Source organism: Pteronotus mesoamericanus, unplaced genomic scaffold (genome assembly GCF_021234165.1).
Source record: "Pteronotus mesoamericanus isolate MK-2021 breed Mesoamerican mustached bat unplaced genomic scaffold, CSHL_Meso_final contig_94, whole genome shotgun sequence".
Lineage (NCBI taxonomy): Eukaryota > Metazoa > Chordata > Mammalia > Chiroptera > Mormoopidae > Pteronotus > Pteronotus mesoamericanus.
The window spans coordinates 6144518-6158715 of NW_026555285.1; the positions used below are offsets into that span (position 1 = coordinate 6144518).

Consider the following 14198-nt stretch of genomic DNA (forward strand, 5'->3'; position numbering starts at 1 on the left):
AGTTTTCCTTTTACTGCTTCTCTTTATACCTCCTACCACTAATCCCCAGCATCCTACTTCCTAGCCACTACTGAAAGGTGTCCAAACTCATCCTGCTGCTTCATGACCCAGGCTTTTTGCTGGCCATGCCCTTTTCATTGAGCGTTCTCATTCTCTTTGTACCTTGTGGTCCAACTGGACAGCTCCATTTGTTTTTCAGGGCCCAGAAAGAGAGGCTTCTGCTCTTGGAAACATCCCCTGGCTTCTTTCTGCTAGCCATCATTCTTTATGTATACCCAAATGATACCAAGTTTCACATGTCTTTCTCTCCCCCACACCCTCTTTTGTCCATGGGACTGTCTCTTATTCATCTTGATAACTTTAGTGCCAAACATAAATAAATGTGGGTGCTCAGTTTTATATAAATATGAATAAATGAATGAAGGAATGCCTGAAGAGCTAATGCATAGAAAAATGTTTTAGTCTAATTTGTATCCTTCTAGCCAGATGTATTATTATAGTGACCATTTCTTTTTACAGTGGATGACAGTGTGTAAATGCTAAAAAGTGATCTTACATGATCATTGTACATTTGTATTTCCCACTCTATTGACTTTAGTAGCCCACTCAGTACTTTATTACTTCCAATATGTTGTCTTACTTTTGCAAATAAGGGAGAATGTAGTAATGTCAGAGTCATACTCTAGGGAAGTGCTGGGAAGGAGATCCCAGGTGATTTACTAAGAGTAAAGATATGTGGGCACTGTACTAGGAAGCCACAGAGGTTCTCAGTGCTGGTAAGGCCATTTTCTCCTCTTCTTCATGGCCACACACCTTGGGAACATAGCCTGTGTTCCTTTAGGAGTGAGCTTTGTTCTCTCTGGGCTGCTTGGATTCCTCTGGGCCCTCCTTCTCACAGCTCTTAAGGGCTCTCCAGGGAACTATGAGGGCTTATGAAAGCAGTTTGAAAATCAGTCTTAGGCATGTTCACAAAGTAACATGCCTGCCAGCAGGCTATGTCTGTGTATTTGTGGTGAGCCTCCCTCACTGCCAGGACAGGACCTTCCCAGTGACTGTGGAACTCACTTGCGCTGGGACTGATCCGAGTACCCATCAGCCTCTCTGGCATCATAATCTAATAACATGAAGCTCAGGAGGGCAAGCTCTCATCAGAAGTTCACTATGTCTACTCAGGACAAGGCCTAGATACCCTGTATGCAGGCTGTCTGGTTCATATGCCAAAAGGGTCTCTGGGTTTGGTCTTCACACATACACACAACTGGTTTCTCCATCTGTTAAATGGGTGGCTTTAGAAGATTGCCAAGATACCCTTGAGACTGGCAGGAGGGATGTCCACTCTACTACTTAGCTCTTCCAGCCCTGATATTCCTTAGTTTAGACGTACATATGTGGATCTGGAATTCCTAGTCTGCCAGTCTAGAGGACAGTAAATTGAATCAGAAGTTGGTTCTATGTGGCATGCTACAATTAACCATATAAACCCCGGACAAAACACCCAATCTCTTTGCTTCCATTTCTAAACCTACAGAATAAGAAAATTAGAACTAAATTATCTCTAAGGTTCATTTCAACTCTAAATTTCCAAATAGCTCAATTAAAGAAACCCTCAGGCCCCACTGAAGTTGCTGACCTGGTCCAGAGAAACCATAAAATGGAAATATGTCCCTTGATGAAAGCAGAACGAAGAGTTATCTTTTCCAATTTGTTGATGCTTACCTAAGTCTATACTGCATTAGAAATTCCAGTAGCTGTGTGATACTTTAGAATTTATCTTCATCTTCATAAATACAACTGTTCAGCTGAGTTTCATATTGTTTTTGGATCTCTGAAGGACCTACTCTAATGGTCCTAGGTGGTTTGTATGCATAGAATAACAGTTAAGCTAGTTCCTGGTGGCTCTTATTTCTGTACTGCTTATCATAGCTATTTTCTAGACTTTAACTTGAAAAATTAAAGTAACAAGTTACTTTTAAAAAGTAAGAGTTTAAGGCATCTGTTTTCCATAGCTATGCAAAAGTAAAATAGAAACTGTTCATTTTTGGTAGGAGACTTGCATGAGGTTCTCGAAATAGCAAATCATAAGCAGGACAACTTGCGTCTTCAGAAATCTTACGTAGAATATCATATGGCTTCTAAATCTGTGATGCCCCCTTAATGCATGGCTCTTGATTTTCATAATCTACCACTATTAAACACAAGTGGTAATTTATGAAGAAATTTGGCTTTGAGGAACTTATCTTCACAAAGATAAAAAGTAAAAAAAAAAAAGTGTTCACTATTTGAATCCTATTGCTTAAAGGCATTGATATCTTTAGCATATTTTTGAATTATTAGTTACATTAAATAAGGCAAAGAAATAGAGGTATATGCATATAGATAGGGAGTACTAGAAATTATTGCTAGAATTGTAATAATAATTTAAAAGTAATCAAATATTCAGAGAAAATATACAGAAAAATATATAGCGGTCCTTTATACACTGTTTATGTGTGTGTGTAAATAAAAGGTTGTATTTAAAATTTGTGAGGATTTTTCAAATTCTCACACAAGCATTTTTTTTTTACAGTCTTTTAATACTAATATGGGATGTAGGGAACCTGTCGTATTAATATATCTTAGTTCTCTTGCAGATTAATCACCAACAAACTTGATAGTTTTATGAACCAAGTAAAATTAGAGTTTAAAATTCAAACTAAATAATACATTTCATATGGTTATAGAGCAATTAACTACTGTACTTTGCCATGTAAAAAGTGCACCCATGTTTATGTGTGCACTATACACAGGATTATTATACCCATTTTTATACCCATGGTATGTAGTCATTATACCCATATATAATGCACATTCCTTATTTTTCCCTCAAAAATTAGGGCAAAACGTGTGCATTATTAATGGCAAAATACAGTAGTTAGAAAGTAGGCATTTTTAACTGTCTTCAATGAAAGTATTTAAGTTCTTGGATTAAAACTTTTCTGTAATAGCTTTTTTCTACTTTGCTTTTACTTTAAAGTATTTTTAATCAAAATAATACACGTACAGGCTCTAAAGTAGTCAAATTTATAGAAACAGGAAGTAGAGTGGTGATTACTGGGACTTGGGGCTGGAGGGGAATTGTCTAATGGGTGTAGTTTCACCCATTATGCAAAATGAAAAAGTTTTGGAGATCTGTTTCATAACGATGGACATATACTTGCTGCTACTGACCTGTATGCTTAAAAATGATTAAGATGGTAAATTTTAGGTCATATGTGTTTTACCACAATAAAAAATACATGTGCACATATATATATAATTCTACTTGATATATATATCAAGTAGATATATATATACTTTATATATATATAGTGTGTGTGTGTATGTGTATATATCAAGTAAAATTTAAAGAAATAGCAGTTCCTTTTTTTAATTCTCCCCAGTCTGCTACCTAGAGGCAGCCACTCTTTACCCCTCTCATTTTTTAGTTAATTGATGCACAGTAAACTTTCTCTTTTTGGTAAACAGTTCTATAAGGTCTGACAAACACAAACAGTGGTTGCAGCACCACCACCACAATCAAGATATGAAACAATTCCATCACCTACAAAAAACTTCCCCTCTCTTATCCCAACGGTCTGACAATTTCTGTTCTATTGTCTGTCCCCCTAGTTTTGCCTTTTCTAGAATGTCATATAAGTGGAATCATAGTTTGCAGTCTTTTGAGTCTGACTTCCTTCACTTACCACATTATATTTGACATGTTATTACACGTATTAGCAGTTCATTTCTTTCTATTATTATTATTTCTATTATTTATTATTGCAGAATAGTATTCCCTTGTACAGATGTATCACAGTTTATCCATTCTCCAGTTGAATGATATTTGGGTTGTTTTTAGTTTTGATTAGTTATGATAAAGCCACTCAATGTACAGATTTTTTGTGAGAACATAAATTTAATTTTCCTTAGGTTATTAATAATGTAGGATTTTGGGGTTTTATGGAAAGTGTGTCTATGTTTATGAGGAACTACAGTGCTGTTTCACAAAGTGGTTTGAGTTATTTTGCATTCTTTCCATCCATATATGAGCATTTCAATTGTTCTGTGTTCTCATCAACAGTTGGTATTTTTAGGTTTAAATTTTTTAAAATTTTGACTTTAGTAGGTGTGTGTGGTCTCTCATTATGGTTTTAGTTTGCATTTCTATAGTGATTAGTGATGTTTAATTTTTCTATGTGCTTATTTATCATTCATATATCTTTGATAAAGTTTCTCATGCCCACATTTTTTTAAATTACACTGTTTTCTTGCTATTGAGTTTTGAGAGATCTTTATGTAATTTAGATATAAGTCCTTAATAAGATAGGTGATTTGCAATATTTAATAATGGTGTATAGTTTGTCTTTTCCTTCTTGTAACAGTGTCTTTTAAAAACAAATTCTTCATTTTTTATAAAGTTCAGTTTATTGATGTTTTTCTTTTATGGATTGTGTTTTTGTTGTTATACCTAAGAAATCTTTGCCTAATCCAAAGTCTCAAAGATTTCTCCTGCTTTCTTATAGAAGTTTTATGGTTTTGGATTTTACATTTAGGTCTATGATCCATTTGAATTTAATATTTCATATGGTGGGAGGAATGGATCAAGTAGGTTTTTGTTTTGTTTTGTTTTTGTATATAGCTATTCAGTTGTTCCAGCACTATTTGTTGAAAAGATTTATCTTTCTGGTCTGAATCACTTTACATCTTTGTCCGAAATCAATTTCCCATATATGTGTGGGTCTATCTCTGACCTCCCTGTTCTGCTTCATTGCTCATATGTTTGGCCTTTACCGATACCACACTGTTTTGATCAGAGTAGCCTTACAGAAAGTCTTAAGATTAGGTAGTGGGGTCCTTCAGCTTAGTTCTAAAATTATTTTTGTTATTCCAGTTCCTTTGCCTTTACATCTAAATTTTTAAAAAAAATTTTGTCATTTTCTATACAAAGTCTTGCTGGGATTTTGATTGGGATTACACTGAATCTATACATTAGTTTGGGGTAGGGGAATTGAAATATTAACTGTATTGAGTCTTTTAAAGATGAACATGGTATACCTCACCATTTATTTGGGTCTCTTTTATTTCTTTCACCAATGTTTTATAGTTTTCAGTACTTTTTTTTTAGATTTATACCTATTTCATGTATTTTTATGATGCCATAAGTGAAACTTTAAAATTTCAGTTATTTATGGCAATATATAGAAATACGATAGATTTTTTTCCCTATATTGAATTTATATCCTGTGACATTGATAGACATGCTTCTTGTTAGGTCTAGTAGTTTATTTGTGCATTCTTTGGGATTTTCTCCATAAACAATCTATAAACAGAATAGAGATAGTTTTAATTTTTCTTTCTAATCTGTATGCCTTTTATTTATGTGTGTGTTGCTTTATTGCCTGCCAATTACCTCCAGTATGATGTTGACTGAGAGTGCTGAGAGTGGACAATTTTGCCTTGTTTCAGTCTTAGGTGGAAGCCACTTATTCTTTTACTGTTAAGTGTGATATCAGCTAAATTTTTTGATAGCTGTCCTTTATCAAGGCCAAGGATGAACCCTTTAATATTTTTCTGTAAGTTTTATTTTTTATCAAAAATGGATGTTGAATTTTGTCAAATTGCTTTTTCTGTATCTATTGAGATGATCCTTTCTTTTTTTATTTCTTTAGACTCTTGATAGAGTGAATCATTAGTCTTTTGGTAGAATGAGTTTTGCATTTTCAGGATAAATGCCATTTGGTCATGATATATTTATTACCCTTTTTATATATTGTTGGGTTCATTTGCTAAAGTTTTGTTAAGAATTTTTATATCTGTTCATCAGGGCTGTTTGTAGTTTTATTTTTCTTTTTTTCATAATATTTTTGTCTGATTTTAGTATTAGACTAATGCTGGTCTCATTGAATGAGTTGGGAAGCATTTTCTCTTCTTTAATTTTCTGGAAGAGTCTGTGTAGAATTGGCATTATTTCTTCCTTAAATGTTTAGTGGGATTCACGAGTGAAACCATCTGGGCCTGAGGTTTTTTGTGTAGTAAGATTTAAAACTGCAAATCAATTTTAAAAATAGATCTATTTGTTATATATTTCTCCTTGGGTGAGTTTTTTGATAGTTTGTGTCTTTCCAGAAATTTGTCCATTTCCTCTAAGTTGTTAAATTTATTACAATAAATGTAATACGTTGTATTTTTATTTTAATTTAGTTCAAAGTACCTGCTAATTTTTCTTTTGATTATTTGAATCATGGGTTGGTTGGTTATTTATTTATAAAGATTGTATGTATGTATGTATGTATGTATGTATTTATTTAGAGGGGAGGAAGGGGAGAAAGAGGAGGAGACAAACACCAATGTGTGAGAGAAACATCAGTCAGTTGCCTCTTGCACGCTCCCAGCTGGGGACCTGGCCTGCATCCCAGTGTGCTCTGACCAGGAATCGAACAGGCAACCTCTTGGTTTGTGGGAGAATGCCTGACCCACTGAGCCACACCAGTCAGGGCCAACCCTTGGGTTATATAGATAGGAGTAACGTTATCGGAAAATATGGAGATTTTCCTGATAATTTTCTGTAATTGACTTCTACTTTAATATCATTATGATCATAGAACATATTTTATATTATTTGAATCCTTTTTGATTTATTGAGTCTTAATTTATGGATCAGAATATGGTCTCTTGGTAAAAATTCATTGTCTATTTGAAATGCGTATGTATTCTGGTATTTCATGGAATGTTCTACAAAACCAGTTAGGTCATGTGGTTGATTCAAGTGTTCTATAGTCTTACTTTATGCTTTCTTGTTCTTTTAATTATTGAAAGAATATGTTGAAAAATTCAACTTTACTTGGGGATTTTTCTATTCTTGCAAGTCTGTCAGTTTTTGCTTTATGTTTTTTGAAGCTCTGTTATTAGTGTATAAACATTTAGGATTTTTATGACCTTGATGAATTGACCCTTTTATTTATTATAAAATGATCTTTGGTCCATTTTATTTGACTAGTATAGCCACTTTAGTGTTTTATGACTGATAAAATGGAGTATCTTCTTGCATCATCTTATTTTACTTATTTGTGCCTTTATATTTAAAGTATATTTCTTATGAGCAGCATATAGTTGGGTCTTTTTTTTTTTAATCCAATCTGACAATCTTTACCTTTTAATTAAGGTGTTTAATTGAGAGCATTCACATTTATTGTGATTATTGCTATAGTTGGTTTAAGTCTATCTTGCTATTTGTTTTTTATTCTGTTCTTTATTACTCTTTTCTTCTTCTACCTTCTGTTAGATTGTATATTTTCTTATGATTCTCTTTTCTCTCCATTATTGACTTATTAACTATGACTCTTTGTATTGCTATTTCAGTTGTTTTAGTTTGTAGTGTACAATTGATGCTTGAACAGGAGGGCTAGGGACATGGACCCTTGAGTAGTCAAAAATTGCATATAACTTTTGATTCCACAAAAACTTAGTTGTCCCTTCATATCTGGGGTATTAGTCCCAGGACCTCTGTGGATCCCAAAATCCATAGATGCTCAAGATCCCTGTATAAAATGGGGGAATCAATTCAATGTATATAGTTGGCCTGTTTCTACAGACTTCCAACCGAGAATCCAAAACAGTACAGGTTTGGTTTTGTTTTTTTTTTTTTTTTTTTAAGATTTTATTTATTTATTTTGAGAGGGAAGGGAGGGAGAAAGAGAGGGAGAGAAGCATCAATGTGTGAGAGAAACATCGATGTGCAAGAGAAACATCAGTCAGTTGCCTTCCACATGCTTCCAACTGGGGACCTGGCCTACAACCCAGGCATGTGCCCTGACCAGGAATCAAACTGGTGACCTTTCGGCTTGTGGGAATGACATTCAACCTACTGAGCCACAGTAGTCAGAGTGGAAACAGTACAGGCATTAGTAGACCTGTGCAGTTCTAACTCCTTTGTTTAAGGGTCAGCTGCACATTTTGAACTTATCACAGTCTTCTTTCAAGTTAGAAGGCCTCTTGGCCTGTGTCCTATCTTTGTAATTCATTTGACTTTTACGTATATTATGTGCTCCCATACATTGTTATTTTTGCTTCAAACAATCAATTATCTTTTAAAAGAGAATTAAATAGGGAATTTTTTTGTATTCAACCACTTATTTACCATTTCTGATGATCTTCATTTTTTGTGTAGATCTAGATTTCCTTCTGGTATCATTTTTCCTTCTGCCTGAAGAACTTATTTTAAAATTTCTTAGAGTGTAGGTCTGTCTGCCAATGATGAATTGTTCCAGCTTTTAGATGTCTGAAAAAAATGAATTTCACCTTCATTTAAAAAAATGGATTTTTTTTATCTTCGCCCAAGGACATGCTTATTGATTTTAGAGAGAGGGGAAGGGAAGGAGGAAAGGAGAAAAGGGGAGAGAGAGAGAGGAAAAAAACATTGATGTGAGAGAGAAACATCGATGGGTTGCCTCTCATATGAACCCTCAACCTAGACATGTGCCCTGACTGGGAATAGAACCTGCAGCCTTTCAGTTTATAGGACAATGCTCAAACCAATGCCACACTGGCTAGGGCTCACCTTCATTTTGACAGATATTGTCACTGGACATAGAATTGTAGGTTGACGGGTTTTTTAAAATTTTTCTTTCAGCAGTGCAAAGATGGTGCTGCACTGTCTTCTATCTAGTTTCTGTCTAGCTTCCCTCCAGCGCTGCCATCGTTCTTACCTTTGTTGCTCTGTGTATTATCTACTTCTTTTCTCTGGCTACTTTTAAGGCCTTTTTTCTTTATCACTAGTTTTAAACTATTTGATTATGATTTACTTTGTAGTTTTCTTCACAGTTCTCTTGCTTGAGGTTTGTTTAGCTTCTTGGATCTATTGTTTTAATAAAATTTGAGGAAAATTGTCATTATTTCTTCAAATCTTCCTCTCTCCTTCACTCTTTTCTTCTTTAGGGACTTAAATACATATATTTGTTTGAAACGGGCCTACAATTTAATATTACTTTCTTCCTTTTTTGTTTTGTTCTTTTTTCAGTTTTTACTCAGTTTTATTTTGGATAGTTTCTGTTGCTAATGTATCACTAATATTGCTTTAGCCCTGTTTAATCTGCTGTTAATCCCATGCAGTGTATTTTTCTTCTCAAGCATTGTATTTTTCATCTTCACAAATCTAATTTGGATTTTCTTTATACCATCCATACCTTTACTTAATATGCTAATGTTTTCCTCTACCTCCTTGAACATGTAAAATATGGTTATAATTGTTTTAAGGTTCTTCTGTAGAAATTGTATCATCTTTGTCATATCTGGGTCATTCTGATTGATTGATATTCTTCCTCATTAGGAGTCATATTTCCTCAATTGTTCGTATGCCTGGCACATTTCAGTGGATCCCAGACATTGTGAATTACTGAATGCTAACTGTATTTCATTTAATATCCTTGAGCTTTGCTTTGGGACAAAATTAAGTTACTTGGAAACAGTTTGATCTTTTCAAGTCTTCCTTTTTAACTGCACACAATGCCAAAACACTGTTCAGTCTAGAACTAATTTTTCTGAATATCTGGTGCCCTGTGTTTACAAGTCTTTTTCACTCAGGCTGGTAGTAACACCAACTATTCCTGACCCTATATAATTTCCAAAAGTTGTTCTGCTTCTGTGGCATGGCCCTTTCCTTAGCCTCAGGTAATTCCCTCTCATGCATATACTGATTAGTGCTCAGCTTAAGCCTGGGAGCAGAGGAACCTCTGCAGTCCCTATTTTCTCTCTTTTATTTTAAAGTGTTTTTTCAATCAGAGCAATACCTGTACATACCTAAAGATCAGACAGAGTGAATAGAAAAAACATTAGCAGTTGCTCTTTTTTTTAGCTCCCCAGTGTACTCCTCAGAAGCAGCCAGCTTTCATTTTTATGTTTTCTCATGTTTACCTACACACATCTGTGTAATATATTTACACTGTCATTTTCTCCTTTTTCAGTTTTATTTTCTAATCAAGCTACAGCTAGTAGGTTAGGATTTAGCACTTTTAAACCATTCTTACCACATTTTTATTCCCACCACCTTTCAACACAGTTACCTTTTCAAAGTTAAACCAATAAAAAATTAATATAATCATGTAAATTTTATTTGTAAGCATACTATTTTTCTTGCTTTTGTTTTCTGTAAAACTGTCTTCATAGTTAACTAATTGCTTCATGAGATCTGTCATTTACTTATCTGTAGCTCCCCCGCCTCTTTGAATCGCTCACATGTTTTAAGTCATCATCTCTCTGCTTATTCCCACTGAAGCTCTCCCTCCCAAAAGCTTCCGTCTTCCTATCGCCATTGCAGACCAGGTGCTGCTTAGGCTCGGTGAGCAGCTCCCATCCTGAGATTTCCTTATCCATCGTCCTGTTGTTGAATCCCTTCCTTCCCTCCAGGGTTCCCAGGTCACGCGTGCCGTGCCTTTCTCTGTCTCTCTGTCTCTGCCTCTGTCTGCCCGCCTCTCCCCTTTTGGAATATAACATTTCTTATTTTTAAAAATTTTATTTATTGTGGTAAGTACACTTCACCTGAGATTCATGGTCTTCACAAAGTTTTAAATGTACAACATAGTCTTGTTGACTATAGGTACAAGGTTGTATAGGAGATCTCTAGAATTTATTCATTTTGTTCAACGTTTTTCTAGGTTTGTGTCTCAGTCTTGGTCTCTGAAATATATGAGAATGTTTTTATTCTACCTTTACACGTAGATGATTTTTGCCCAAATGAAGAATCTTTCTTCCAGAAGTTTAAGGACATTTTCTCCATTCTTCTTTGGCAGCCAGCACAACCATTCTGATACTAGTTTTTTGTTTTTTATTTTTTCTGCTTAGAAGCTTTTAGGATTTTCTCTGAGTGATCTTTAGTTTCAGGATGATGTTATTTGGCGTAGGGCTTTTTTCACTTATTGTGGTGGTCATGTCATTTAATATGGTGACTTGGCTCCTTCAGTTCTGGAAAAAAATCTTAACTTAAAAAAAATATCCTTCCCTTTGCTCTGTGTTTCTGGAATTCATTCTATTTTGATGTTGGACCTCCTAGATTCATCCCATAGTCTCTTATCTCTTGATTCCATTTATTTTTCTTCTGTTCTACTTTTTAGAAGATTCTGTCAACTTTGTCTTCCAACTTTTCTATAGAAATCAAAGAAATTTTTAAAGTAAGGTTGAATTTCCTTGTTTTGATTTCTTTTGAATTGCTTCTTGTTTGGACAGAATGTGGGACCCAACACTAAAAATTACTTGTTATTTATTTGCAAGTCACTTGTAATTAAGAACTCGATGGTTTCATTCGCTAAACCTGGTTACCCTGTTCTCAGTGCCCAGTGAGAATAAACCAGGAAAGAGGAAGTGACCTGCAGTCCCTGGACAACAGAGTTGTTGGGCACAGGGCAGCATTCTTTAGCCTCTTTCCTCGCAGTCTCTTTAGATTTGTAAAGTTTGGACAGGGTGATATAGGTTATCCTATTTGAGTGATGGATTGATTCCCCAACTGTTACTTTCTCCTGGAGGCAGATCAAGTCAGATCAAGTTTGAAAGAAAAGCACATGTTACTGAATTAGAAATACAGGCGCCCTGCCCTTGGGCCTCTTCTCATATCCAAGCATACGTGTTAATATGCAGAAGTGATTGAATTGGAATCCAGGTAAAAAGGCTTTTAGGCAAAACAGAACAGAAAAACAAATACTACTACAACAATAATGACAACAAAACACGCGATCTCAAGTGTTCCCGCTGTTTCCTGTTTTCCACGTTTCCCACGAAAGTGAGACCTGATCTCTGTCCAATGCCTGAAGATCATTGTTATCGTTCATGCCGTTAGGACTCTCTCCTGGAGGCAGAGTAGTATCCTCCCTGTCCTCTGGGCTGGTCTTTGTTGAACTCTGGGCAGGCACTAGACTCAGATATTTTGTCTTACAAAGAGGAGACTCTTTAAGAGTAATTCTAGCCATCGGTGCTTCAGGAATTTCTGACCTATGAGTTTTCCTCCATGGAGCTTTCCTCCAATTCTTTTGCCTTCTTTTTAAAATTATCTTTTTAGCTTGCATTTAAAAAGCTATGTTTAAAGGAAATTAGCACATATACTTGAAATATATGAAAATAAGTGTTTCTAATCTTTTTTGTTGTATCTTTTGGCCTGCAAATATTCCCGAAGTATATACACAAATGTCCAAGGATGTATGTACAATGACATTTCTTATAATTTTACTTACAATAGCAAAATATTGTAGATAACTATAATGTTCCTCTGTAGGTACATGGATTAAACAGGCTATGGTTGCTTCTGTTTTGGCTTCTGTAGCCTAATACAATGGGCGATCAGTTGAAATGAATGAAATGAAAACGAAACCAATTTTTCTTTCTGTTTGTGTTCAAGAACATCGTGAATAAATACAGTTAAGTTAATTCAGCAATTTAAACTTCAGCTGGAATTTTAAATTTATTCCTTTGTATGACCTTAAAGTTTTATTTTTTCAGCCCTTTTTATAGCTTAAGATGATGCCTTAATTTTTTCCTGTGTAGTTCAAATATGTAAATAAACTTAATTACAGATAGTTTTAGTGATAACTTTAACTTTTAAATATAGGAACTACTATGTAGTAAGTAATCTGTCTAGCATTCATAGACATAGGGACCATATGCCTGCTCCACTTACTCTTTCTTTTTACCAAAAATGGGTGCTGTCCTTGAATAAATTTCTATTGTGAGAGGGTATATGTATTAATTTTTATACATTATAAATATGCTAACAACTTTTACTTGTTATTCAAAAACAAAGCTTTAAAATTGGGAGAATAATATGAACCTTACGATAAAAAATGTTAATGCTATATAGTCAGTCACATTTTGGTTTTTAACCCAAAAGAGAATTGCCCTTTCCATCATCTACCACACTCATCAGATTTGGTTCCTAATAACTTTGTACAGTTTTTGAAACCGAATGCTCCTTGCCAGCATTGGGTCAACTTAAAAGAATGTATGAAAGGCTCCGGTGGCAATTAAAATTGCTTAAATTAAAAGGATAGTGCGTGAGGGAGAATGCTAGTTTGACAGGGGAAAGGCAGCTCCATATGTGTATGTTTGTTTGTAAATAGAATATATATACATACGTATATATTCTATGGTCAAATTTTATGTTGGAATTATCATTATACAACCAACCTATGGATTAGAAAACTAATGGTTTTATCTGGTTTCTGGTTTTATAGTATTATGCCATTAGAGGGCAGTATTGTAGAGGTTAAATTTGCCTTAAATGTATGGACTTAGAAATTTTATAATTTATAAGCAAATTTAAGACCTCAGATTTTTAGTATGTTAAATTGTAACTTCACTTGATGTGTCCCTGAAAATATTTCAGATTAATAGAGGAAATATAACAGGCTAAACTGTTTTACACACTGATCTCTTGATTTGGGTTTGGAGAAGGGAATTATTTTGGTCAGTGCAGCTAAATGGTGGAATACATACTTCATAGTATGTCAGCCCCTCTATAGGATTGAGTTTGTAGGAATAGCCACTGAACTCCCAAAATCTTGCCTTAGGGACTTAATGAAAACAGATCTATGGATGATTCAACCTGTGGACTGACTTTTCTAGCTAATAAGTGGAGGAAGAGATGAGATTTTAAGGTTTATGGCTGTAGAGACATTTTGGGAGGATTCACTTGATTTTATTTGGTAGATTCCCTTTTGTTTCAATAGGTATACACCTGGAAGACTATGTTACGTTTTTTGTTGTTTTTTATTTTTCTACAAATAAATTCACGGAAAGATATTTTTCAAAAAGCAAGTGTGATTTTTCACTCTAAAATGCACTGGCTTTTAAAAAACTATTATTATAGTACAGTTATTATCTTTATCAATAAAACCACCTATAAAATCCTCCCTTTACTGCTGCCTGTAAGAACTAGATAATTGAAATCGAGACACTCGAGCCTCCTGCAAGTCTTAGCGGTGGGACTGGGCATGCCCAGTAGCTCAGACGGTTCTGGTTGCAAATAGGAAGCTTTCGCCGTTCTGCAGCCGCGGGGACAGGCAGCTCCGTGGACTGGGGTCTGACACCCATAAACGTAAGCATGTGCGGGGCCCCAATCGTGTTTTTCCGGGACCCTTGACGTTTTTAACAGAAGCAGTGGTCCGGCTTTTCGAGGCTTTGGAGGTCTTAGAGGCCCAGCA

The 14198-nt window shown here is 34.9% G+C and overlaps 1 protein-coding gene across 3 annotated transcripts in view; it reads left to right on the forward strand.

The window, feature by feature from the left end:
* The window catches only part of TSC22D1 (TSC22 domain family member 1), a 185690-nt gene that overhangs the window by 125418 nt on the left and 46074 nt on the right, over nt 1–14198 (forward strand). Inside the window, exon 1 of one of the 3 annotated variants that reach the window (XM_054586368.1) lies at nt 13857–14092. The exons of the other annotated variants lie outside the window; for them this stretch is intronic. The gene's annotated coding sequence lies outside the window, so the exon portion shown is untranslated. Of the gene's footprint in view, nt 1–13856; nt 14093–14198 lie in introns of those variants that run through there. 3 annotated transcript variants of the gene reach the window in all.